The sequence below is a fragment of the Periplaneta americana genome, chromosome 15 (genome assembly GCF_040183065.1).
Source record: "Periplaneta americana isolate PAMFEO1 chromosome 15, P.americana_PAMFEO1_priV1, whole genome shotgun sequence".
In the NCBI taxonomy this organism is placed as follows: Eukaryota; Metazoa; Arthropoda; class Insecta; order Blattodea; family Blattidae; genus Periplaneta; species Periplaneta americana.
In genome coordinates, this window is record NC_091131.1 from 91,267,695 (window position 1) to 91,287,273 (window position 19,579).

General features: G+C 33.2%; 1 protein-coding gene across 3 annotated transcripts in view; it reads left to right on the top strand.

Annotated features, from left to right (window-relative positions):
- Positions 1-820: 820 nt before the first annotated feature.
- Positions 821-19,579, top strand: part of LOC138715199 (platelet binding protein GspB) — a 1,124,434-nt gene continuing 1,105,675 nt past the window's right edge. For all 3 annotated transcript variants that reach the window (XM_069847835.1, XM_069847836.1, XM_069847837.1), the window contains exon 1: positions 821-1,108. The gene's annotated coding sequence lies outside the window, so the exon portion shown is untranslated. The remainder of the gene's footprint in view (positions 1,109-19,579) is intronic.

The window sequence follows — 19,579 nt, forward strand, 5'->3', positions numbered from 1 at the left end:
CAGTGTCAAATAATTTTGGTATTTTGAGTGGTGCGGGATAAATTATTTAGCTGTCCTTAACATTACACAAAAATTATGATTCTGCAAATTTGTATTGTTTTTGTAGAGCCCTTTTGGAAGTGACTGATTCCACTGCGAAACAACTTCGATGTTCTGAGGCATGACAAGTTAAATTCTTCGACTTAGTTTGACATTTCTTAAAAGAAGAAACAAGTCAGATAATTTATTAGGGATCTATAGGAGAGAGGAACTGGCCGGAGTCTATTGTCCAATAATATAATTAGTTATGGACATAATTTTTCTGGGAGCATCGGAACGAATTTCTGTAGTGTAGCAACAGTAGCAGAAGGCGAAGTTGGTGTAATCCTCAGTGCTCGCACTTAGTCGCCCCCCACCTCCTCAGAATCAATAGCTTGGCTTGCTAGGAGCCTAACCTCTCTCCTCCGCCCTCTCTCTCCCGTCGCTAGACTGTCTCCGTCACTCTCGCACAGTGTTTCGTCCACCCTGATTCCGTCTCCCTCTCACGACTTTGGTTTTCCCTCCCCTCGTTGATGCTAGGGGGGTCCTCTCTCATACACACACACATACACACATACACACACATGCACACATCCGCAAAGTGCGCCCGACGTCGGATAGGAACAGACGTGCGAACCCAGCGCTCCGACCTACCGGCTAGCCGCCGGTTGGTTCCTTCACTTACCGCTACCACCGTCCCACCGTCGTCGTCATCGTCGTCCAAGTCGCCGAGGCCCCCAAACTCTCTCTCTTCCCTCGCCTCGCCCGAGCCGGCGGGTTCTCGACCATAGTTGCCCGCTCGGCACAAGCAGACGCTATAGCTTCAGCTACAACACACTTCCTCCTCCCCGATTCGGCTTGCTTCGGTTCTGCTCGGCAAAAGTCGTAGGCGCGTCGCGGCGCGGTCCGGACGATTATAGGACCACCACCACGACGACGTCGAAGTCCAACGTCCACCGGTAGTAGCAGCAACCAGCAAGCAACTTGATCAGACGAAGACGATCGAGGCGGGCGGGCGAAAGCAGAGCAGCCAGCACGCAGCGGCGACCCGGCGGGCGATGCTCGCTGCCTACACGCTCTTCCGTCTGAGGTAAGTTTCGATAGGATTTACTTTGTTGTTTGACGGGGGAGGGGGACAACTTGTTCCTCTTATTCTCTCTTTGTCGCTCTCCGAAAACAAAGTTAAGTTGTTGAGAAGATTTTCGAAAATTTTGCCCTCTTGTCGGAGGTAATAGTAGTAGTAGTTTTAGTAGTAGCAAAAGCGTGCAAGTTCGTTCGAAGTCTCTTCTTTTGACTCGGCCAACTCCCCCAACAATCCCCCTCCTCCTACCCTTCCTCAACTTTACCACTTGTTCTTCTTGTTCCTCAACTACCAACACTACCTCCAACTACCACACCGCACCCCTCCCGAGTTACTTCTTTCTTACTAGGAGTCAATATGGGAGGCCAACTTTGCAGTTTCGGTTGCTCTTAAGTTTATGACAGTTTTGAAAACTTTTTTCCATCCCTCCCCCCTCCTTCGTCTTACCTCCCTCCCCGCTATCCCTTATATAGCTTTTCTTCTTTTACATCAAAGTAAGTTAGTGGTATTCATACTTCTTCTCCCCCTCTTCTGGTAACGAACCTACTCCTGCGCAGCCAGTGTCTTCTCCGGCTTTTGGTTAATGTTTTAACACAGTCCTTCCTCACATAATCAGTCCTGAGGTTTACTCTGCGATGCAAGCGGGTGTTACTGATAGAAAGACAATAGCAGAAAATTCATCATGTTGTCTTGGACGCAAGCTGAAGATAACCTCCGTGTCTAAGTGATCGATTATCATTCGCGGTGTGAATATCATATCAGTGTTAGTATTACTTCAGACATCAGACATCTCGGTACGTAAGACCTTCATTAGAATTGGAACACACTTAGGAAAACTTAACAGAGATACCAAATCTGCTAAATGTGATACTTGTATTCGATATTGTAGTAGACGTCCAGCTGTGCACTTTGCGAACACTTGACGAATCGGTTGGCGCTTCTTGTGTTCCCGGATCGCAGCGCCTGACTCTGCTGCTCGTCTAGAAGCCGTTTTGGCGCAACAATTCTTGCAAGTCATATCACCCAGCCTTTATAATATAATCGCGTATATGTGTTGAGTGAATCTTGAAGTATAAAGGAGAATATATTTTATAATAGTGCCAAACGCGAGTAACTTTCCAGCTTCAAAAGTTTTATTTAACAAGATGAAATACAAAATTTATAATTATGAGGCTGGCTATGGATACATTGTAGTGAATTTATTTATTTTATACTTTTATTACCGTTCATTACTATAATTTTCTGATGTTAGTTTCAGAACGACTGTGACATTTTAATTAGTTTCTCGGGAAACTGAGTATAATGATTTTAAAATCTCCAACATTTTGTCTTGAGATATAAATTGAACACTAAATTATTTATAAGCATCAACGAAAACCACTTTAAACTGGGTGCTATGTATAGGACCTACTTAAAATAAGGGACCAAAGCGAAATGGGGAGGGGGTAAGAAATGAGAAGCAATAATGAAAGCGAGAAATCAATAGTAAGGACTCTTAGTCCTTAATTCTTCCACCCCTTCCCCTTTTCATCTCTACCCTTACGTCCCTTAGCCGGCTAGAGTAAGAAGAGATGGGTGTGAGGAATTGGGAGTTTGAAAGGGGTGGCGAGGAGGTTTGGGGGTGGTTTTCCCTCTCGAGTCTGATTGTAATCTGTGACATCTGCAATCCTGCATCAAGAATGGTAATGGCGCTCTTTATCGAGTAATGAAGAAGGTGAAGGGATGAGGCGTGCGTTTTGGTGGGGAAGATTTGAAGGACTTGAGGCGACTGTTTGCTCCCAGGTTCTTCACAGCATTCTCTTAATTTCTTCCCCTCTATATGCTACTTCTTTCCATCTTCATGTGACTTTTTTCCCCTCCTCTCTACTTCCAAAAACACGATGAAAGTCGCAAGTATAGACAAATTTGTAAGGGAACGTGGGAGACAACTGGGTCCCTTGATAGCCGTTTCTTTTCCCGGAGAACATTTTCCTTATGGCTGTCCGGTCTGTAGATAACGGAAGAACGCCTTCCCACTATTCCCCATGCTATCAGTTTGTTGAAGGTTTTTGAACAACTCATGTGAACGTATCTTCAACCATAAGGACCTCATAAACGATAACATAAAGACCTTAATCAGATGCTCTTTTCTGTTTATAGGAAAGAGTACATATTTTTGCTACAGCTAAACGTCTAACCTCAAAAATTACAAAGAACATCAACAGTCAGAGTTAATATTTATTCCTGTCTTATAGTTCAGTCTTATTAGTGTAATATTACTGCAATAAGCAACTTATGTTTGGAAGTACTTGTTAAATAAGTAGAAACGTATTATTTTCTTTCTACCGCCAGCTGATTAAAGTCATACAACGTATTGGGTTAAAGTGGCAGGGTGATTTCGCAATATTACTTTAGAGTGACATTACAAAATTTAGCATAAATATTGATTAAAATGCATTGTTTAACCTAATATTCACTAAAATTTCAATGTGAAAGTAAATTTTAAGTATGTGGTGAAACTAATATATCCAAAAGCAGATATACTCGTGTAGTCTCCGTTTATGTTAAAGGATAATTCATCTGTTTATATTAATTTGCTTTTTTAAATCGCACTAAAATATTGCGAGCTAAGGAAAAATTTCTGTACTACAAAAGTGAATTTAATTCTCATAAAAGAGGATGTAGCTATTTTCAATGGTAATAAATATTTTATTAATTGTGAATTATGAGTACACTGATATAAACACCTGTATGTTACTTCTTGTGAACTTAATTTTTCATTCATTTTACGCGTTGTTTATTTCTGGAACGGAGTACGCTATTGTTATATTGAGGTGCCATTTTTATTTAGTTTCTAAAAAATTCGATACGGTTTATTAAACTTTAATTACAGAAGTCCGTTCAGGATTTAAGTTAACTTAACAATGTTGTGGAGCTAATCTTCAAATATCCAATAGCTAATCACGAGCAGGAAAAATTTTGAAGTTATATTTTCCAAAATAAACAAAGTAGGCCTACTTAAATTAATGCAATCTCTGCTATGCAAGTTCGTTTAATTAAGCCAATCATATCTTTTTGGAAAGATGTTTTAAACGCGTGCTACAGATCGTATAATACATACTTGCGCATCTTTGGGAACAGGGTATTTTTTATTTTAAAAACTTCGTAAATTTGTTTAATTTCATTCAAAATTTTTTCACCCTTCAATTTTTGACCTTGTTTAATGTATATGCAATTTCGTTAACATTTCAATTATATTTTATCTCGTCGTTGAGCACTTAAAATTGCGCCCACTATCCGATAATGAAAATTTTGTTTGTGAAGTTGTATTATTCTATATAGTTAAAATGATTATTACCAATTACAGTATATTTGAACAGAAAGATTAAATAAATCCATAACTACTACAAATCTATTATTATTATTATTATTATTATTATTATTATTATTATTATTATTATTATTATTATCGTCAACTATACAATAAATCTTAGGTTTATTACATTTATTTGTCTTCAACAATTTTTTTTATTATTTCCCTTGCCTACTAAACGTTTATTTGTTTGAAATTACTTACCGTACAGTAAAGGTTATATTGATGAAATAATTTTATGTTCATTATCCCGTATTGAGAAGTGTTTATTGCCGCATACATAAGTGAAATTAACAACTTATATTAACTAATTTTTAATGTGTTTGAAGGAAAAACTTGTACAATGTAAAGTTTTTAATGAGAATTGTGTGTAAATGGTATATTATGTGGCGGCGGAATTTAACTGACGATTTTAAAAGAAGTTTATCCCTGTTACTACCTGAATAAATCTGCAGAATTAACATGTTAAATATTAATTAAATACACTTATTTAATATTATTATCAGCTATAACAAGTATACTTTTAATTTTTGCACTCGATTTATACTGTACTTATCTTTTTTTTTCTGAAAATGCATCTTAAAATAAGTTGAAAATTAGGACTCAGGTTGTCTAAAAAGAAAATGATTATGTTGATGATAATATAATAATAATAATAATTTAAAACATTTGTAAAAAAATATTAATATTTTTGCTACTCTTCGAACTACTGTCAATAACTCTTTATGTATGTACGATTAATTTTTATTGCTTTATCGGTTTCTTTTCTGTAGACTTTGGTTCTGTAATTCGTGACCGGTTTCGGTATTTTTTTATACTGAATTCTTTCAACGTGTGCCTTTCAATTCGCTTGTTGAGATTTAATTAATTTTAAACGTGTTGCATTCCCGTTCATACTTTCATTCTTTCGTGATTCACACTTCTGTAGCCGATTAAGGTTCAGTTGTATGATCGCAGAATAAATCTTGGAATAGCTCTTCGTCAACTAGCCTATTCCATATTCCAAGATTATCTATTCCATAGTTAGAATTGGAAATAGGTTAGCAATATTTTAGATGGTGTTTTGTTTATAAAGTGCATTTAGAATACCAGTAATTGTTGAAATTTATTTTCTCAAGTATCGCTATTTTGTCTACGGAGTTTATTATAAAGAAATTAGTAAATCAAAATAAATTAGAAATCAAAACTATAAGATAGAAGTTACACTTAAGCTAGTTGTGATAGTGAATGACTATAAAAAAACGTGCTAGAAAACAAAACTGATGCCGTAACTTTTAAATAAATGGCAAGAGCAAGGGAGGCTATAGCTAGGTTATGTAATGCATAACGTAATACTGATTATTATATTTTTATTGCTCTAGGAATTTGCTTAAAATTTGATTTTAATTATTTAAAAAACTACAATTTCTTTACAATTATGAAATTGTGAACTATTTTTAACTATCTGTTATATGTTCCAAATCATCATTGATTAATTCCAACACTTTAAGCAGTGTCCATTTTTAGACTGAATCTTGCCGGAAATTCTTCATCGCCCTACTCATTAATATATAAAGTCTATGTTTTATTTCGTTTTGTTTCCGCGCTCTCAAAAATACCTGATATGGTAATTCACCACCATTATGAGAGATTCATGTCTAATGCTGCTGCCATTTTATATTTCATTCTCTAGATAAAAATTTAACAACTACTGAAAGCGTGGAATAGCTTATTCGGAAGATACCTTCCTAATAATGCAGTATTCAAAGTTCGTACAACACATTTTTTGCATAACCATGGAATTAATTTTAACAGAACTTTATTCCGTGTTCGTAGAACTGGGCTTGAATGTCTTAAAAATGTTGCACGTCTGTCTTGAGAACGCATTTTATTAGTTACAACGATAAGTAACATTTATGAAAAATTTAACTGCTTATAATTGCATGTTCATTGTGATACTGAAGTCTGTCCTGATTATAAATATTTTGCAAATCCGTGTCTTGTAAACAAACAAGCGTTCTTTTTTTTTCTACTGACGGGAATACTGTATGAAAACTATATGCGAAATATTCAATTTGAGCGCTTAAAATATTTAAATATCGCGGAGTATCGGAAAACTATAGAAAGTCTTGACCTTTTAAAAAGACTCGCTGTCTTCACTTATAAAAAAAGATGATTTGAACATAGAAAACAATATAAAAACTGAATAAGTTAAAACATATAGGCCCTCAATTTTATTTGCTACGATAATGCGAATTATTGTTTTGAATGAAATACGGGTCCTTCTATGACAGTTCAGTTTTATTTTGCAGTATTAAAGCGAAATTTCATTTACCTACAGAATAAAGTCTTTAAATTTCTTTGCACTGTTATGTTAATGAGAAAATTAAAGTAATATTTTTGTTATTTGATGTCTGTTTAAAGAATATAGAAATGTTTTGACGCTTAGCTGTTCGAATGCCGCTTGAAGAATAGATGTTCATCCGTAGTGACGGCGACGTTCCGTGTTTAGTTTGGTGGAACCCCGGCGGTGTGCTGATTCGGCGTGACTCGATTCCCGGCTCATGTCAGTGTGTAATATGAGCTTAATATATTTCGGAAAAGACAGAATTATCAAAGATGAAGAATAAAGGTACCTTGTAATTCTTTCTTCATGATCGATTATCGGTTTTAAGGCCTCAGAAAGATTTTAACGCACAGCGATTCAAGTAAAGTAAAAATCATACAAGTTCGTTTCTATTATAGGATATTTCGTGTTTTGTTAGGCTTCATGTTCAGTTCACGCTACTCTTCTGTTAAATATATAACGATAAACCATAGTGAGTGACGCACAAATTTAAAACACGTAGGGCTAAATTTTTTGCATAAATATATGAATTTATCAGCCTGTTTCTTTTTAATTTGATCAAATTATTTTATATCGGTTTAGTTAAGAGATCAAATTCAATTAGAGTGAAATCAATTAAAACAAAAACAATATCTTAACTCCTGTTATGGTAGTACGCAAAAATAATTGATATTCTACTAAATCCTTAATAACATTACTACATAAGGAAGAAACATTTTTACACTGGATGGCACAAATAGTTTTGAATAATAGTAACATTTTTATTGTGAATATAATGTTTCAAGTTATTAATGCCGATACCAGGAACCGTGCTAACTCAATATTTTGGAGTCCTGCCACGTGTCTTTTGTATGTTATGTCAACACTTCTTAAAGAATTATAACAATTTCAAAGCCAAGAAGAAAAATACAATTTTACTCCTGTAATATTTCTGGTTTGCATAAGATAATAGACCTCCGTATGTTGCGGTTAGTATAAAGTTACAGAATAAAAGACGTAATTCAATGATTTAATATGATTTCAATAGCGTACACAGGTTTTATTCCTTACATTTACTGATCCCACTTGGAACATGGATGCTTTATTAATAAAATTGTCAATCTGATGTTCCATGTTTTGTTTGGAAATAATTCGGCATTATAGTGACACGAATGTATTCGAGTTCAGTTACGTTTGTTTATTATATATGCGAAGTTAAAACGGGGTTATGTTCTACTTACTTTTCTTCGGCGGATTATGAATTTGTATAAACCTTAAATCATAAGATGTAATGTTCATTCCATTTAAGACATACCCGATTTAAATTCATATTCTAATTACAGTTTTAAAATCGATGTTAAAGAGGATGGGAATACTTCGGTACTCAATGATTCAAATCCAGCGTGGCGCACGGTTATTTTTCCGTTATCAACACTGTTTCCTGTATTTTCTTACACGGAGAACTTGAGTCATGCTGTCGTCACGCTATAAACTAGGAGTCCCGTGAGATGTCGCTAGTATGAGTTACGTCAACAAAATTCTAAAGTACAAAAATTCAAGTTTAAGAATAATACATAAAAAAGAACTTGTTGGATTGTATAATTATATGGAATAATAGGCCTGCAATTCTTGTGGATGAAATAAAAGTAAATAATGCTAATTGTTCACGTTTATTACTTCCTTCATGACAATATGAAAATAAAATATAATCAATACTTTATGATTTATTAATGTGACTTTAATACCGTAGAAAGAATGAGGCTCAACGGTTCTAATCCCCGTGGCCCATGGTTATTTTCCCGTCACCAATATTTCGCTATACAGATAATCTGAATCATGCTATTCGCGTAGCATGAATCCATCACGTATCATTCGTATGTGTTGCACTAATAAGTTTCCAAAAACACCTTAAAAATTCCAAAGTAAGAAGATAAAAAGAAAACTTGTTCTACTCTCGAATGACAATGTATTCAATGGAAGAATAGGCCTATAAACCTTAGTGTTAAAATGAAATTTATTGCATCTTATTTTATGCTCTTATCTTTCTTTATGACACAATGTATTGCAAATAATATATTTTAGTAATTTATTAATGCAATTTTAATAACATTAAAAGAACTGTCGGTCAGTGGTTTGAATCCATAGGCAACATTGAAGTATCTTTTATCAATGTAATGTTCCATGTGCCATGAGGTGCAAGAACGGCATTGTGTTGGCAGCAATGTGTAGGAGCTCTATGATGTTTATGTTTAGTATGTCAGGTTGAAATAGTATTTTGTTATTAATTATTCATATCTTTACAAATTATAATGGATTGTATGCGTTAAATAAATGGTATGCGAATGTTGTTCCATTTTTAGTAATACTGAAATTAAGCTATTGTTCTAATGACTGTTTAATATTGATGAAAACAAAGAAAGATCACTTTGACACTCAGAAGTTCGAACCTCGCGTGACACATTGTTACTTTTCCGTTGTCATTACGAAGTGCTACATTTAATTATGTTGATAACAGAAATAATATTGACTCCACTTTACGGAAATCTGCCATGTGGCCTGAGTCTCATTTACTTTAACATTTCCTATACAATAGTAGTATATCGAAATCATAGCCGTCCAAATCTTGGATTTAAAATATCGGCATTCTAATTAATTTAAATGAACAAAAAAGAAATGCAAATTAAAAATTAGAAAAATACATAATGAAATTTAAAAAAATAATATTCTGCGAGCTATCAAAACGATAAAAATTTATTGAAAATAAATAATATACACTGAATATTATAAAGATGAATAGAGATGGTGATTGATGATGTTCAATGAAGATTTTAAAATGGTTTATGCAATTGTCTGAAGAGTCTTTTCAGGAACCTTTAATTTTCTGAGGATCTCCAGTGTAGATTTGGGAATTTTTCCTCGCTCACCAAACATGTCCAATGAAATTCCAATCTTGAATATTATAGGCCTATTTATGAGTGAGATCATCACAGCATGGAAGGTAAATAGCGCGCTTCTCTTCATGTACTTTCTTTGGTTGATCTTCATTAATTTCAAAGCTAATTGTTGGGTCAAGAATGATACCACTGCTTTATGTCGGTCAATTATTATTATGTCAGCACGCCGTGCAGATCCTTCCGTAGAAAGACATTTAAAAACAAAAGAATGAAAAGAAAACTTCTTCGCTTGCCGAACGATTTCGGAATTTATGACATAACATCTCTGCATACCTTGAAATTTAAGTAAACGTAAAAAGTGGAACTTATTGTCTAGTTTTACTTTTACAGTACTCGGTTTAAATATATGCCGTAATAATAATAAACGCTCCAAATACATAAAAACATTCTTTGCTGCTCAGTGATTGCAATCCCGCTTGAACATCGGTGTTAACAGTATTCAATATGACGTTTCAGGCTTCTTAATGTGAAATCTAGTATATTTCTTCTTATGATTAAGGAGTCTCAGCCTTCATACACTTTCAGTATGACGTCCGGAAATTGTTAAGGTGAAATATATTTCTAGGGAAGGTTAAGAATTATATGCTTTAGGCCTAATACAATTTTTTGTGTCACGTCCCGGATTTCTAAATGTGAATTATATTTTTACGGATGGTTAAGAATCCTATCCGTTACGGGAATTTCAATGTGAGGTTCAGATTTCTTAAGGTAATATATAAGCTAACTGATGGCAAGAGTTTAATGCGTTAATGTAATTTTCAATTTGACGTCCCAGATTCCTAAGGCAACACACATTTTTAGTCTAGGTTAAGCATTATATGCATTAATATAGATTTCTATACGACGTCTCGGACTTCCAGGGCTGACACATATTTCTTCACATGGGAAAGAATTATATGCGTTAATGTAGTTTTTAATGTGACGTTCAGGATTTCTTTAGTTAAAATATATTTGTACTAATGTTTAAGGATTACATCCGTTAATACAGTTTTGAGTATGACGTCCCGGCTTAAGTTGAAATATATTTCTGCGGGTAGTTAAAAATTATACGCGTCAGTACAGTATTCACTTGACGTCCTGGATTTCTTAAGTTGAAAATATTTACGTCTGCTGATGTTAATGCAGTTTTCCATGTGATGTCCCAACTTCTTAAGGCGAAATATATTTTTACGGTTAGTTAAAGATGATATGAGTTACTACAGTTTTCATTGCAACGTTCCGGGTTTCTTCAGTTTAAATATATTTCTACGGATAGTTAATAATTATTTGCGTTAATATAGGTTTAAATTTAAAATCCCAGACTTCTTAAGTAAAAATATTTTTCTACTGATTGTTGAGGGCCATATGCGTTAATAGGCTACTGTTTTCAGCGTGACATCTCGGATTTCTTAAGTTAAAATGTATTTCTACTGATTGTTAAGGATTATATATGTGTTAATACAATTATGAATGTGACGTCCCGGGTTTCTTCAGTTTAAATATACTTCTACGAATGATTAAGATTGATATGCATTAATACAGGTTTAAATTTAACGTCTCAGGCTTCTTAAGTTGATATATATTTCTACTGATTGTTGAGGATTATATGAGTTAATATAATTTTCAAGGTGATGTCTCGGATTTCTTAAGTTAAAATATATTTCTACTGATTGTTAAGGATTATTTATATGTGTTAATACAATTATGAATGTGACGTCCCGGATTTCTTCAGTTTAAATATATTTCTACGAATGGTTAAGGATTATGCATTAATACAGGTTTAAATTTAACGTCCCAGGCTTCTTAAGTTGAAATATATTTCTACTCATTGTTGAGGATTGTATGCGTTAATACAATTATCAATTTTGCGTCCCGAATTTCTTCAGTTTAAATATATTTCTACGGATTGTTAAGAATTATATGCGTTAATACAGGTTTAAATTTAACGTCCCAGGCTTCTTAAATTGAAATATATTTCTACTGATTATTGAGGATTATATGCGTTAATACATTTTCAGCGTGATGTCTCAAATTTCTTAAGTTAAAATATATTTCTGCTGATTGTTTAGGATTATATTCGTTAATACAATTATCAGTGTGAAGTCCCGGCTTTCTTCAGTTTAAATATATTTCTACGGATGGTTTGTTATAAGCGTTAATACAGCTTTAAACTTAACGTCCCAGACTTCTTAAGTAGAAATATATTTCTATTGTATGCGTTAATATAGTTTTCAGCGTGATGTCTCAGGTTTCTTAAGTTAAAATATATTTCCACTGATTTTTTAGCATTATTTACGTTAATACAATTATCAGTGTGACGTCCCGGATTTCTTCAGTTTAAATACAGTATATTTCTACGGCTGGTTTGTTATATACATTAATACAAGTTTAAACTTAACGTCCCAGGCTTCTTAAGCTGTAATATATTTCTACTAATTGTTGAGGATTATATGCGTTAATACAGTTTTCAGCGTGACGTCTCAGGTTTCTTAAGTTAAAATATATTTCCGCTGATTGTTAAGGATTATATGGATTAATACAACTACCAGTGTGACGTCCCGGGTTTTCTAAGTTGAAATATATTTCTACTTATGGTTAAGGATTATATGCGGTGTTACAGTTTTTAATGTGACGTCCCGGCACCTTAAGGTGAAATATGTTTCTACGGAAGTTTTAGGATATATGTGTTAATAGAATTTCAAATATCACGTCTCGGCTTTCTTTAGTTGAAATATATTTCTACAGATGATGAAGCATTATATGCGTGAGTACTGTTTTCAAAGTGATGTCTCGGCTTATTAAGATGAACTATATATCTACGAATGATGAGTATTATATCAGTTAATATAGTTTTAATTGTGGCGTCCAATATTTTTTAAGGAAAAATATATTTTTACAGATGATTAAAGATTATACGAGTTAATATAGTTTTAATTGTGACGTCCAAGACTTCCTAAGAAGAAATGTATTTCTACGGATGACTAAGATTATATGAATTAATACAGTTTTAATTGCAATGTCCAAGATTTCTTAAGGAGAAATATATTTCTACGGATGATTAAAGTTTATATGAATCAGTTTCCATTGTGTTGCACTGACATCTCAATGTGAAATATACTTCTACCGGTTTTTAAAGACAATATGCGTCAATACAGTTTCCAAATGGGACTTCCCGGGCTTCTTAAGTTGAAAAACATTTCTACGAATGGATAAAGGTTATATTTTGAAACGAGTTTCAGTAAGTTGTCTCAGGCTTCTTAAAGTGAAATATATTCCTATGCTTTAAGGATTATATGCGTTATTACTGTTTTAAATTTATGTCCCAGTCTTCTTGAGGTCAAATTCGGCCTGGGTAGCGTAGTCGGTATAGCGCTGGCCTTCTTTGCTCGAAGTTGCGGGTTCGATTCCGGCCCAGGTCGATGGCATTTAAGTGTAATTAAATGCGACAGGCTGATGTCAGTAGATTTACTGGCTGTAAAAGAACTCCAGCGGGACAAAATTCCGGCACACCGGCGATGCTGATATAACCTCGACAGTTGGGAGCGTCGTTAAAGAAACATAATTTAATTTAACTTTTCTTGAGGTGAAACTTATTTCTGCTGGTTCTGAATGATTATATGCGTTAATACAGTTTTCAACGAGACGTTCAGGATTTCTTAAGTTGAAATATATTTCTTAGGGATTAGCTGTATGCTATAATACAGTTTCCGATGTGACATCCCAAATTCTTGAAGCAAAACATATTTTTAGAAATGGTTAAGAATTCAGTGTGACGTTATGGTTTTCCTAAGTAGAAATATATCTTTATGGATGGTTAAGAATAAATAATTATATTCGTTAATTCAACTTTCAGTGTGAAGTTCCGGCTTCTTAAGTTGAAATATATTTCTGCGAATGGTTAAGAATTGTATGTGTTAATACAGTTTTCAATGTGACGTCTAGGGTTTTCTAAGTTGAAAAATATATATTTCTACGGATAATTATGAATTAAATGCGTTAATATAATTTTCTGTGTGATGTCTCAAGTTCATAAGTTCAAATATATTTTTGCGAATGGTTAAGAATGTTATGAGTTAGTGCATGTTTTCACTGTGACGCCCGGGTTCTTAAATTGAAATATATTTCTACAGATGGTTGAGGATTCTATGCGCTAATGCAGTTTTAAATATTAGCTACGACCCTGACTTATTTAGATGAAATATAATTCTACAAATCGTTAAGGATTATATCCGTTAATACAGTTTGTAGTATGATGTCCCAGGCTTCTTAAAGTGAAATACTTGTCAAGGATAGTTAATAATTATATGCATTAATGCATTTTCCAATATGACTTTTCGGGCTTCTTAAGGTGAAGTAGACCTACGTCTCTACTGATGTTTAAGAATATTTTGTGTTAATAAAATTTTCAATGTAACGTTCCGGTTTTCTTAATGTAAAATAAATTTCTACTCGTTCTTTAGAATTACTTGCATTAATGCTTTTTTCAGTGTGAGGTTCCGGACTTCTAAAGGAGAAATAAGCCTACAGATCTACTAATATTAAAGGATATTGCGTGTTAATACAATTTTTCAACGTGACGTTCCGAGCTTCTTAATGGAAAATATATTTTACTGATTGTTTAAGGTCATATGCGTTAATATATTTTTCAATGTAAGGTGTACTAAGATCAAGTATTTTATTTCTGCGGATGATTAATATCGTTGTTAAATATGGTATAACATTTTCGACACTCACGGATTCCAATCTCTCTTAGCGATTAATTGCCTTTCCGTTGTCAGTACGAAGTACCATGTTCGAGACTCAGAATAATATAATGTTACTTTATGGGAATCGCGACACCTGTGTATTACATTGCATCAGACTTTCCAAAAATACAAAAATTCAAGACTAGGAAAAAGAAGAGAAAACAAATTGACTTCTTGTATGTTTCTGCTTTAAATTAGATCCATGTGCTTTAGTGATAAAATAGAGTTAATGAATAAAACTTACTTCAAGTTCTCTGTTTTCTTCATTTCAATATTCGATTTAAATTTGTACCCCTAAGATTTTTAAGATATGATGTAATAAACCAAAAGAACTTTGTCTCCTGGTTGTTTACGATGAAAGGTCTTTGCTTTAATACATTTTTTTTAATGTGATGTCCGTGGTGTCTTATGATCAAGTATTTTATTTCTACGGATGTCTAATATCGATGTTAAATATGGTATAAACATTTTGACACTCATTGGTTCGAATCTCCCTTGGCGAATGATTGATTTTCCGTTGTCAGTACGAAGTACTATATTAGAGACTCAGAATCATACTAATCTTACTTCATGGGTGTCACGCCACCTGTGTATTACATTACATCAGACTTTCCTAAAATACAAAATTGCCAGACCAGAAAAATGAAGTGAAAACTTATTGACTTGTTCAATGTTTCTGGATTAAACTAGATCCATGTACTTCGGTGCTAAAATAGAGTTTTCTTTACGGCAATATTCGACTTAAGTGTGTACCGGTACCTCAGTGATTTTTAAAATATGATAGGGATCTTATTAAAGCAAAAAACTTTGTCACTCTGTTGTTCAAATCCGCTTGTATCGCTGAATGTTTACCTGGCGTTCAAGTGATATTTCATTCGTTATAATTATGGAATCTGATATCGTGTGGGGCCTGTTAAATTTATGTCGAGTGGGTGGAGTTGAACAGTACATTGTCCTTTGTAATTTTTATAGAATTGTAATGATTTTTTAGTTTAATACATGAAGTGCGGTTTTTACTCCATTTAAAGTATACACTAATGACAATTACTTTCTAATGATTCTTTAATATTAATCTCAAATTAAGTATAAATACTTTGCATTTAGTAACATGGCGAATGGTTACTTATCAGCTGCCAATAGCGTATCCTATATTTCGTTATATAGATACATGGAATCATGCAGACATACATTAATGGAATCTCCTCACGCGCATTTCGTAATGTGTTACGTCAGTACTTTCCGAAAATTAAAAAATGTCAAATGTAAGAAAGCATAAGAAACTTAATGACTTGTTCTTCATGCTTAAACTAGTGATGCCGACTTGGATTATATAACTGACCTACATAATGCGATTAGAATAAAGTTACAGAATAATACATAATATTTTGTGTTTATCACTTCAGTTTTGATTATATTCAAATTAAATGTATATATTAATAATTGTTTAATAAAGCGGACAGGTTTTGTTGTTTAGATTTGAAATCCCGCTTTTTATTTGCATAGAAATTCGACACCATGTTGAAACCAAACTTATGAAGGTTTCGCCACGTTTCAGTCTATTAATGTGAGAATGAAATAGCAATTAATTGTCATGTTCTGTTGATTATTTTGAATTATATGCGTTAATATGTAAAATGCTATTAGAATAACATGAAAAGAGCCACATTTTGTTACTACTCCGTTTACGGTAACAAGTAAATTATATAAATTTTGAAATGTTTTGGAGCTAGGTGGTTCGAATCCTCTTTATTCGGACAGAGACATTTTCCATTTTTATGTTACAAGTAGGCCCTACTCGTTCATTAATTGAAGGGTCATCGTTGTGTTCGCTTGAAGATACGGAAATTACATCTGTGCAGTATGTAATATTTAAAAATGCGAGGAAATAAAACAAAACTTCGTAGACTGTTCTTATTTCAATGAACTACTATAAGTTGGATGCGACAATATACGAGGGCGTGAAAAAGTGGTTAAAATTTAGTTCAATTTGGCAAAATGTGTTTATCTTCACTCGTTTGTATTAACACGTAAATAAAACACAGTTTAATGAATTTAATTACAATGTTTTAAGATTCTAAAAGGTATTTATACTTAGTAGCTCCAATCTCACATATAGGAATTATATATTTATGGAGTACAATGTTAAGTTATATGTGAATACAGGTTATATTGACTCATAGCAACGCAACGATGGTTTCACTACATGTTTCTGGAGTATGTAGCTTTTAAATTTTCAAGTACAACAAAGTACAAACCACATAAAAATATTATTTAAAAATACTACTCACAAGCTCCTTCTGAAGGATACCGAACTGGATGAGTTATTGTGCAAGATGAGGTTAGTTGAGTATGCGAAATATTTATGTTATTTATCCCGTTTAAGTTAATGTACACATACAGGTATGCATTTTAATTGTTGATTAACGGGTTTATTAACAAATACACAAAAGCTGTAAAAGTTGGCGCTTATGTCCTCTTCTAGCAAGAAGAGGCCGCGAACGAAAGACATGAAATTTAAATGAAAAATACTGAGTTCAAGGGTTGATTGAGCGGATTTCAAAACACTTGGGTTGCAGGTGTAGATTTATCAGTTATTTATTATTAGTGCCTTTTAAAACGTTGTCGTGGTAACTTTCTTTTCGAAACATCAGTTGTTTCATCTACAGTTCGGCAGAATGGTCAACATTAGTTAATGAGTCTTACGATACGAATCTTACTACTATATTTTTCTAATTTTATTTATGTATAAGGTGCCGTTAGGAAAATTGACAAATATTTTGCTCACTTATTCCACATATATTAATGACTGTATATATGTATATATATATATATATATATATATATATATACATACATAAATGTTCAATTAATGTCTTTGTGAAGAGATACAGGGAGACAGTAGAATTTGGCAATTCCTATTATCTTCTGTCATGGAGAATTCGGGAATGGAAAACCTGATAGGTCTATTAAATAAAAAACAAACAAAGTGAAATGGTCTGAAGAGCAGATTCTAAAATACTTGGACTGTAATCGTACAGTAGATGATCAATCGTTTTCTATGAGTGCCTTTTAAAAAATATTACCGTCTTATGTTTCTCTATTATTCGCCAGTTTCGGTTTGGAAGTGTGTTCAGTACTACATAATAAAGTCTTAGAATCGATTCTTACCACCATAGTTTTTAGTTTTTACTATCGTATAAAATGTGACTAGAGAACTATGATACATATTCTGAGCTCTTATTCCGCGCATATTAATTCATATACAGTATACATGTATTTTTAATTATTATTAACCCCTCTGTGAAGAGATGCAGGAAGGTTTTAAAAGGCAGTGATTTTTTTCTCTTCTAACATGAAGAGGTTGTAAACAGAAAACCTGATATTTAGACGAAAACCATACAAAGTTAAATGGTTTAATGAAGTGATTCCGACACATATGGACTGCTGTAGGTGTAGATGGACAGTCATTTTATGAGTGCCTTTTAAAAAGTTCCAATAGTACGTTTCTTAACTAACCATAAATTGTTCCAAATATGTCATCTATGATTAGGAAAAGTGGTGGTCAATATTACTGAACAATAAGATCTTAGGATCGAGTCTTACAGCGTATTTTCCTGATTTTATTCATGTATAAAATTCGGGTAGAGAAATGTACAAATATTCTGCGCTTTTCTTCCGCATGTGTTTATATATAAGCATGTAATATGTCTTAATCATTAATGCCTCTGTGAAGAGAAGATTTCATATTTTGCGTTGTCTTCTCTCCTGTCAAGAAGAGATCGGGAATGGAAAACATACAATTTAAATGAAAACCATAACGAACTGAAAGTCCAGATTGAGCAGATTCCAACACATTTGATCAGTCACTTTCTATAAAGACCTTTTAAAAAAACGTTGCGGTTGTTTGTTTCTTGACTACACATCGGTTGTTCTCGTTTCTTCATCTGCGGTCTGCAGAATGTGTGATCAACGTCACTAAATAATGTGGTTCTAGTGTCTATTCTTATGTGCATAATTTGTTTTTTGTATTAATGTACAAAAAGCAGTTAGAGAAATGCGCGAAATATTTTGCGTTTTTTTATTTTTCTTATGTTATTTCACATAAAAAATATGAATTTTAATAATTAATTTTATTAACACCTTCATTGGGAAATATAGAGAGCTTTAAAATTTGTTCTTTTCTAGCTACTAGATGTGACAAATAAAAAAGTTATACTTAAATGAAAATCATGTTGAGGTGAAGTGCTTGGTGAGCAGATTCCAACATACTGGCGTTGTAGATAAGTCACATTTCTACGAGTACATTTTAAAACGCTACTGTTTTACACTTCTTAACTAGCATCAATTGTTCCAAGCAAGCTGTCTGCGGTTTGGCAGGGTAGCCAACATCACTTAAGATCGAATATTACTTCCATACTTTTCAGTTTTGTACTATTTTTTTTTTCGTTCCTGTCCGCAACCTTGATTTACCAGATTGTGAATGTTAATCGTTATAAATTTAATGGATTGTAATTCCTTAGATGGAGGATGATTATCGTGTTGGCCCAGCGTTGTGGAAGTCTCATGAATTATCAAAACAACAAGTTTAAATTTCAATTAAGAATAAAAATAATAAACCGTGTAGATGGTGAAAGAAGAGAACTTATTATGACTTTATTTTTAAATAAGTGATTCCAAGTTGATGAGTTTATAGATAGAATTTGATTGAAATGGCGTTAAGGAATACAAATCTGGTTTCTTGCGCTTTCGTTTACAATAGCTACTATGACAACTATGTTGATATAATGATTTATTATGAAGTTGAACATGGAGATTTTGATTCTTCGTAATCCGAATACCGCTTAAAAAACAGACATTTGTCGACAACTTACCGCGTTCCGTATCTTAGTGAGACCGAACATCGTGTTAACCCAATACTGTTACAATCCTACCACATTTCTATCTTATTTAGTACAGTAACATTTTCTGAAAAGAGCAAATATTCCAAATACAAGAGAGAGAATAGCATGGCATATTCTTCGTGTTTCAATTAATCAATTTAACTTAGAAAACATATCAAATTCAGTTTGAATAAATCTCAAAGAGAGAAAAAATACTTTATAATTTGATGTTTTAGGCCTTTACGGTGTTTAAAAGAAAAAAAAA